Below are 9,257 nucleotides of genomic sequence, written 5' to 3'. Positions count from 1 at the left end.
AAGTATGAGGGGAAAAAACATTTGCCAAAAGAGTTTAGAAAAAAAAAAAAATAAATAAAAATTCTGTATTTTGGAAAGTAAAGTCAAACGTTCTATATGAAAAGTATTTTTTTAGTAATTACCAATAGTGTCCACTGCCTTTAAGACAATTTATGTAAAATACACAAATATTATGCCTCGTTCTTTCTTTCAATCGATCAACCCACCCCAGGGGTAAGGGTAGGATCGATCAATAACAATTCATGAAGGTAAACAATTAAATTTTAGATACTCGTTTTTTGAAACTAGCTATACAAATAATGAATGTTTATGAGTGCAATGGTGCGAGTATGTTCATGAGTTGAAAGATGGAATGTTCTATTCAACGAAGCGGAGTCAGGTTGAATGGAACATTCCATCTTTCAACGAATGAACATATTTGCACCCTTGCACAAATGAAAAACATTCATTATTTGTTTTATATATTGTCCAAGTAGATCTTTGCATTTTGATTGGAAGATACAACTTTCATAAACAAAGCATAGGCCTACAGTTTCTAATTGTGAAATTACACCTGTTTCTTTTGGGTCGGCCTGTTTGACACAATGCGTTCTGTACAGCTGTTTTGGGACACGCAGAAACCGAATGCTAGTAATGTGCCTTGCAGTAACACTGCTGCGTTGCCAAAGACACGCGCACGCGGTGATGTTTTTTGCTCCTCAGCGTGTAATAGTACTTTTTGGATGGAACGAAAAATGCATGCTGAGTGACGTTAGCGTGCAATAGTACTTTTACTTGCCAACACATGACGGACACTCCTCCAATCAAATGGCAAGGATCTGCTTAGGTGTTATCTAACACAAACTAATGTAAGCAAACACTGACAGTTTAAAAACACCTTCACCACAGTTCGGCCATTTCGTCTGGTTCCTGTGTACCGATCAAAACCCGCTCGAAACTCTCAAAGTTTGAAAAAAGAAACCAGACTAAATTTGGATGTCAAGCCTCATTTTGTTTCTTGAGACAATCCTGATGGCACTGTCATTGATAAAGGATCCTTATCTTATTTAAGTACCCATACTGGGATGGACGCTCAGCCTCCTCATCAGTAAGATATCTCTCTGGCATCAGGTGGTCGTCGTCGTCGTTGTCGTCTTCGGTGATGATTTCATCTCCTTGTTCCAGTGAGCTCTTGCCTTGAGTTCCTCTCAGTGTAGACCAATCCGAAGATGTTGATTCTCTTCAAGAGTACTCAATCTATTGATGCCTGTAAATCAAAAAAATAAATAAAAATTTACTTTTACATTAAAAATGAACCTTTGACCCTAATCCTCCTGGGTCAATTTCACAAAGAGTCAGAAAGATCAAATAAAACAGTGAAAGTTTCAGCAAAATGGGTCTACTGGTTCTACTTGCTGAGAAAACAGAAAGAAGCAAACCCTGTCACAGTAGCTATGAATCCATCCGAGGTAAAGATTTTGATACGTCAACAAATTACGTTTGGTTTTTCCAAACATTAAAAAAAAAAATGGCCAGGGGTTTCCTTACGGGTGGCGAACCCTTTGTCACTGATTTTTGCTCCTGTTTTCACAGGTAAAATATAAAACCTCTGAAATAAAACAAGCCTATTTGTACATCAAAATGTTTTGGGGGCGTACGCTATTTTTCAAAATTTACCCAATGTCAACTTTTAGTTTGAAGTGGCGCAATTTTCAATCAAACACAGTTAAAAAATTGGCCAGGGGTTTCCTTACGGGTGGCGAACCCTTTGTCACTGAATTTTTGCTCTTCTGTTTTCAGAGTTAAATATATAAAACCAAATATTTGGGGGCTTGTGCAAAACTTACCAAATGATAAATCACCTAATTTGAAGTGGCGCATTTTTCAATTAATAAACACAGTTAAAACATCGGCCTCCTCATCAGTACGTCATCTCTCTGGCATCAGGTGGTCGTCTTTGTTGTCGTCGTCGTCGATTTCATCTCCTTGTTCCAGTGAGCTATTGCCTTGAGTTCCTCTCAGTGTATACCGATCCAAAGATGTTGATTCTCTTCAGGAGTACTCAATCTCTTGATGCCTGTAAATCAAAAAAAAAAAATCAAAAATTACTTTTACATAACAAATGAACCTTTGACCCTAACCATCCTGGGGTCAATTTCACAAAGAGTTAGGACTGGTCCTAACTTAGGACAAACTTAATGCTAGTCCTAAGTTAGACGAGTAACTTGTCTTAACTCGAGATAAGACTAGTCTTAACTCTTTGTGAAGTCCACCGCAGATCCTTCATGATCCAATTGCATGTTTTGTTTGTTTCTGTTTTGCTGAATGCTACACATGTAACCATATTGTGCTTTACACACATGTCATGTAAACAGTGAATTTCTGCTTGTACTAATCCTCATGTAGCACTGAAATCCGTAATTCAGTGACGCTCGTGGCTCTTCAACAGTGTTACCCCTGATCACTAGGCCATTTATTTCATTCATCAAACCAACTCAGCTCCCTGTGCAGCCAAATATGTAGTGACCAAGCTAAATAAATCACAAGAACCATCTCTGCCCTCACAGGTACCTACTAACCCCTGTGCAATCTATGGAAACTGTATGTTAAACCTATAAGGGTCTACAAGCCTAAAGCCCGGTTCATACTTCCTGCGAATGCGAAGCAAATTTTGAACTGTGTTCAACCCCTTCGAAACATTCCCTAAGAAAACAGGGCTGTGTCGCAAAAATTTACTTTTCATATGCAGGAAAAAGGAACCAGGCGTAAGTAGTGATTAACTTACTTGCATGATGGGCAGAAATAGAAGACGGTTTGTCCTTCATCAGCTGATCGTGTTTGCCTGGTGTGGAAATGAAGTCCATCGTGATCGCACTTGGCACATGCCCTGTCAATCTGAAACCAGACCAGATACAAAAATGAAATTAAGAAGTGATGAAAAATAACCAAGCATTGAAAAAACAAATTTGTGATAAAGCGCCTAAGATGAAGTAAAACTGTGAAAGTTTCAGCAAAATAGGTCTACTGGTTCTACTTGCTGAGAAAACAGAAAGAAGCAAAACACTGTCACAGTAGTAATGAATACATCCGAGGTAAAGATTTCGATACATCAACAAATAAGGTTTGCTTTTTCCCAAACATTTCAAAAAAATTGGCCAGGGGGGTGGCGAACCCTTTGTCACCGATTTTGTAAAATATAAAACCTCTGAAACGAAACAAACCTATTCGTATATCAAAATATTTGGGGGCTTACGTTATTTTTCAAAATTTACCAAATGTCAACTTTTAATTTGAAGTGGCGCAATTTTCAATCAAACACAGTTAAAAAATTGGCCAGGGGTTTCCTTACGGGTGGCGAACCCTTTGTCACCGATTTTTTCCACAGGCAAAATCTAAAACCTCTGAAACGAAACAAACCTATTCGTATCTCAAAATATTGTGGGGGCTTACGTTATTTTTCAAAATTTACCAAATGTCAACTTTTAATTTGAAGTGGCGCAATTTTCAATCAAACACAGTTAAAAAATTTGCCAGGGGTTTCCTTACGGGTGGCGAACCCTTTGTCACCGATTTTGTCCACAGGTAAAATATAAAACCTCTGAAACGAAACAAACCTATTCGTATCTCAAAATATTGTGGGGGCTTACGTTATTTTTCAAAATTTACCAAATGTCAACTTTTAATTTGAAGTGGCGCAATTTTCAATCAAACACAGTTAAAAAATTTGCCAGGGGTTTCCTTACGGGTGGCGAACCCTTTGTCACCGATTTTGTCCACAGGTAAAATATAAAACCTCTGAAACGAAACAAACCTATTCGTATATCAAAATATTGTGGGGGCTTACGTTATTTTTCAAAATTTACCAAATGTCAACTTTTAATTTGAAGTGGCACAATTTTCAATCAAACACAGTTCAAAAATTGGCCAGGGGTTTCCACACGGGTGGTGAACCCTTCGTCACTGAACTTGTTTTTCAAAACTTACCAACTGATAAATTACCTAATAAATATGAAGTGGCAAAAATTTCAATTAACAGTTAAAAAATTGGCCAGAGGTTTCCCTATGGGTGGCAGCCCATATCACCGAAGTTTGCTCTTCAGTGTTTATAAAACCTCTGAAATAAAACAAAACTATTTCTAGCCAAATATTTGGGGAGGGGGAGGGTAATTTTCAAACATTACCAAATTATAAATTTGCCAGTTAAAGTGAAGTGCTGGTACATTTTTCAATTAAACGCAGTTAAAACATTGGCCAGAGCTTTCCCTATGGTTGGCAAACCTTTATCACTGATTTTTGCTTTTTTCAGAGGGATAAAACCTCTGAAATGAAATAACAAGTACAAACAAAGAAATTTGGGGTTGCTTTTTTTTTTTCAAAATTTACGAAATGATAAACCCCCTTTTATTCAAAACCAAAATTGTGCATTTTTCTTCAAACAATTTCATAACATTGACCAGAGGTTCCCCTACAGGTAGCAAACACTTTACACTGATTTGTTTTTGTTTCTTTCCTGAAATGAAATAAAATAAAACGGTAATCCTAAATATTTTGGGGGTTATATTCTTCAAAAGAAACCATATTAAATAAATTACTGAATAAATTTAATCTATTGTGCATCTTTTTCATAAACCAATTTTAGAAACTGCCAGAGGTTTCGCTGTGGGTGGTGAACCCTTTTCACAGATTTTATTTGTACATCTTTTTTTTATTAATTCACAGTTAAATATAAATAATGAAACCTCTGAAAGAAAAAAATACAAACAAAATGTTTTGGTGGTTGTAGTATAGACAAATAAACAACATAAAATACAAGCATTTCTGTATGTAAACATCAAGATATAAACCTAAACAATTTGGACATTTCCTAAGATAAGGCCGAGTAAAAAAAGAAACATGTTTAGCATCCGGGTTTCTCAAAAAAAGGGAAGGAGGAGGGGCTTTTTATTTTTTATTTCAAGATGGCCACCATTCTTTTTAAAATGTCAAATATCCATTGTGAATACATTAATGAAACGTATTGGTCAAGACATTCAGATTGTTTTAGCTGATAAAGTTTAAAACTACCCTTTAAAAAAAACGTGCGTAATTTTTTTTTTAATGTGCATAAAAAAAAATATTTAAAAAAATGTAAAAAATTAAAAAGGAGGCGGCATGTAAAAAGGAAGCTGGCGGGGACACTAAAGACATGTTTCTTTTTTTAACTTGGCCTAAAACTCCAGTGTTTCACTCACCAGTGGTCCTAGGTCTTTCTGGCTGTAACCTTGTAACGACCTTCAACATTCTTGCGAGAGTTGAGACACAGGTATGAATGATAGACCACACCATGTAATGCAGCTGTAATGAGGAAGACAAAAAGTGACTTTTCATTCATTCAAAAATATGCTGTCTGTGCTAATGATAGTGATATATGCGGTCACAAAAAATTCACTGATAATATTAATAAACACAACTTTACACAAGGTGTTACATTTTGTTGAAAATCTGTGAATGAAAGGAAGGTTATTTTAACTTGCATTGGTCGATTTTGAAATCATGAGTGCCCGGCACCGGCAGGTTGCACAGCACAGACCATGCCTCATCATAAGATTTGAAAATCTGAAACATTCATTTCCAAAAAAGTAAGTCAGACAGTCAATGGGGATAACTTTCCGTATGGCGCCATCACTTTTTCACTCATTTTTACAAACAAAGGGATATCTCATTGAGGTAAATTAGATACTATAATATTTCATATCGAATGAAAAAGTGGTTGTACCAAGGGTATTTCTTTTAGTTTTTTTTACCACAATTAAAAAAGATAATTTTATTTATTTTGTATATATATTTTTATAAATTATAACATGACTAAACAACAGAGGATGAGCCACCGGGATGCAATCATTACAAAGGATGATATAAAAGGCAATCATTAATCTTACAGACAGGCCTAGTAGTTAGTAGGCCGATTATAATGTAAATTACAAAATTAATATTAAAAACTATGTCTACTATTTTATTTATAAATGTTTTTTATACTAAAAAAATATTCAACTTTTTTGTAAACTACAAAGGAAAAGTTTCCGTATGGCGCCACCACTTTTTCATTCGAAATTAAATAATATAGTATCTAATTTACCTGATTGATTTATCCCTTTTTGTAAAAATGAGTGAAAAAGTGGTGGCGCCATACGGAATGTTATCCACTACAAATTATCAGTCACATGTCATTTACATCATCAGAGTCAAAGTCATTGAGCTGAATTTGCATTAATGTATTTAATATAATATTCAAAGTATGTTGCGATCATGCATCAGCCCCACCCCCCCCCCCCCCCAGATACGTCCCGACCCCGCCTACCCATTTAATAAAATAACGCACAAGTCCAGGGGGCCATCGCACACAACTTTACAAGCTCCGGTTTCCACAAGAAATACATTAATTCTAAACTTACTTTTTGCATTTACTTTGTGAGGACACGTCTTGCATTTCATAACTACCGTTCCTTTTTCAGGAAACGGTAAAATGGAGCCAAATTGCGGGCAAAATTCTCTTGAAGAAGCAAATGACTCCTCTCCGTCCATGTTTTTGAGAAATTCTAATCCAGCATGCTTTTCTAATTCTGGATGGGCCGGCACGTGATTTATCAAGCTGGACTTCATCCGAAAATTCAGCGTTGAATTTGGTTTAGGGTATCTGACTAGGTATTAAAATAGGAATCGCGTCCTCTGTTGGCGGATTGTTGTAGGTGAGGTAGAGTCTCCCGCGATCAATGTAGCCTGAACACCCGACGTCACACTAGCACACTCGTGTATGATAAAGACAGGGGACCAGTCTAATTAAAACCCGCAAGCCACCCCGTGACTACTTTGATGATAATTATTCACTACTCATGAATATTCATATTCGAATATCATAGTTCATCTAGATCTAGGCTAGGCAAGTCAATGTGTTTTCAATTTTAAAATACAAATAAAATACAAATAAAATTCATCAATATAGAATTTAATGTTTGGAACGTTGGAATACTTTGGGAAAAAATGTGTGGGGAAGAAATAGTTGTGAAGTTTACCCGTCCCACCAGTGAATGGAAGCCCCCCCCCTCCCGAGCTTATCATATTTTGATACATTTTTCAGATACTAATTACCTAAGTTGTTTGATAACCAGCCCTGGCCCAACGTCAGATGTCGCTAAACAATATTCAAGTTCTTTCGTTTCCATTTGAAAGATAAATCTCAAAATAATCGCATTGTGAGAAATGACTGCTTCTAAATTAAGGTGGTTCAGAGAAAAAAGTTAATTTTTCACTAATGTATTTGAATCTGAGAAAAACTTCAGGCCTGAAGCCATCCTCGGACATCTGAAAGCACATTAATTTTGTGCATAATATTCAACATTTTTTTCACACAACTTCGATGACAAATTGTTCACAGATTTGTTATTTTTATGCATATGCTGGGGCACCCCAAGTGAGAGTACCGGACTTGGACAATCCCTGTCTCATCTTTTAAAATATTTCTCTCTGAACACTCGCCCTAATACTAAAGAAATACAAAATGTGTAACATCCAGTTGGAGCTGGCTTAATATTTATTTACTTTGACTGGCATTTATATAATGTATTTATAAATATGCAATTCATAACTAGTGTTGCTTTTTTTTTTTTTTTTTTTTCAGCAACAACATAGTCCCACAGGATAAAAAACCAGAGGTGAAACACTGAGCAAAATCCTCTGGAAAACCTTGTGGCTGCCACCTCTTTAAGGTTTGGCTTTTGCTATTAACCAAATTTGTCATTTGTATAGCATCTATTTTACAAACATTCAATCTAAGAATTGTGGCTCTTTACTTGTTGGCAACTACATAGTCCCACAACAATATTAAAACCAGAGATAAAACTTAATGAGCAAAAACCTCTGGAAAACCTTGTCTCAGCCAGCAAATTGTACCTCTTTAAGGTGAGGCTCTTGGTATTAACCAAATTTGTCATTTGTATAGCATCTATTTTAAAAACATTCAACCCAAGAATTGTTGCTAACTTTTTGGCAACTACAAAGTCCCACAGGATTAAAAACCACTGATAAAACTTAATGAGCAAACATCTCTGGAAAACCTTGTGGCTGCTAGCAAATTTTACTTCTTTCAGGTTTGCTTTTTGATATTAACCAAATTAGTTATTAATTGGTTTTCGTATAATGTTTATTTTTACAGAAATTCAATCTAAAGCTTGCTGCTTTTCAGCAACTACATAGTTCCCATAATGGGCGGAGGCCTTTCTTCACATTTTTTTGTGAAAGCATTTTAACCAATCAGACAACTTTTGCCTGCTATACAAATGCAACACAGGCAAATAATATAATTACTATAATAGATGTAAAATTTGCATCGAGTATAAAGAATATTAATTTGGTTGTTACCCATACACCAATGTCCCAAGTCCTGTGAAAATATTAATAATTAATAATATAACTACTGCTATAAGAGCAATGACTTAAATGAAAGTTTTCCTGTAAATTAAGTTGTGTCAGAAAATGAGATTTGCTGACCCAGAATGTCAATGATAAGCACAGTGTACAATATTGTGTTTTTCCCAAGTTCATTCATGACTCACTTTGCATCCCTTAGCTTAGGGATTTTAATGGACACATCTTGTCAAAAACTGTTTCAAAAAGACAAATCTCATTTTGACAGGAGCTCAAACACAAGAGGACTGGAATGAATATTGTTATCTTAAAGCCATTGGACCCTTTCGGTAATATAATGGCAGTTTTCTGAATAAATTTACGAAAATAATTGTTTACAAAACTCTTACAAAGTTCGGCCCATTACAAACTAAATTCAATGAGGCTATCCTTAGAGATTGGACAAGATGATGAATACAAACAAAACAGAGAAACAAACTGGGTTTTGTTTACGGGCTGCATGCAATCCGTGTTTTTTAATGTTTATTTTTATTTACCAAGCGCATTTCGTTCATTACATACACAATGATCAAAAAGATGCAAGTATAACACTACAGTGATATTGTTTGTTTGTTTTGTTCCCAAGAATGCGTAAAACCCAAAACATTTTTAACCTGCTACTTAAATAAATGTCAAGTATATACTTTGGATTTTGCAAAGCTTATATTAATCAGACCACAAGTACAACCCATGTCCAAGAAATCTATTATTCACCAAAATTAACCAATATTATTACTAGTCCAATGATGATCAATATTAATTATCAATTACATATTTTGGAATTGATAATGATACTTTTAAATGGCAAGTTCTGATTGCACACATATATTTACACTCAA

The 9,257-nt window shown here is 35.4% G+C and overlaps 1 long non-coding RNA gene across 1 annotated transcript; it reads right to left on the bottom strand.

Annotated features, from left to right (window-relative positions):
- Nucleotides 1-2,834: 2,834 nt before the first annotated feature.
- LOC117303628 lies at nucleotides 2,835-6,550 on the bottom strand. Its single transcript, XR_004520523.1, has 3 exons — nucleotides 6,411-6,550; nucleotides 5,211-5,313; nucleotides 2,835-2,874 (listed from the first exon to the last, which is right to left on the bottom strand). It is a non-coding gene; the product is annotated as an uncharacterized LOC117303628 (long non-coding RNA).
- Between the last annotated feature and the right edge of the window lie 2,707 nt (nucleotides 6,551-9,257).

Source organism: Asterias rubens, chromosome 20 (genome assembly GCF_902459465.1).
Source record: "Asterias rubens chromosome 20, eAstRub1.3, whole genome shotgun sequence".
NCBI classification, from domain to species: domain Eukaryota; kingdom Metazoa; phylum Echinodermata; class Asteroidea; order Forcipulatida; family Asteriidae; genus Asterias; species Asterias rubens.
The sequence above is the reverse complement of the archived record's forward strand: the minus strand, read 5'-3'. Positions and strand labels throughout refer to the sequence as shown.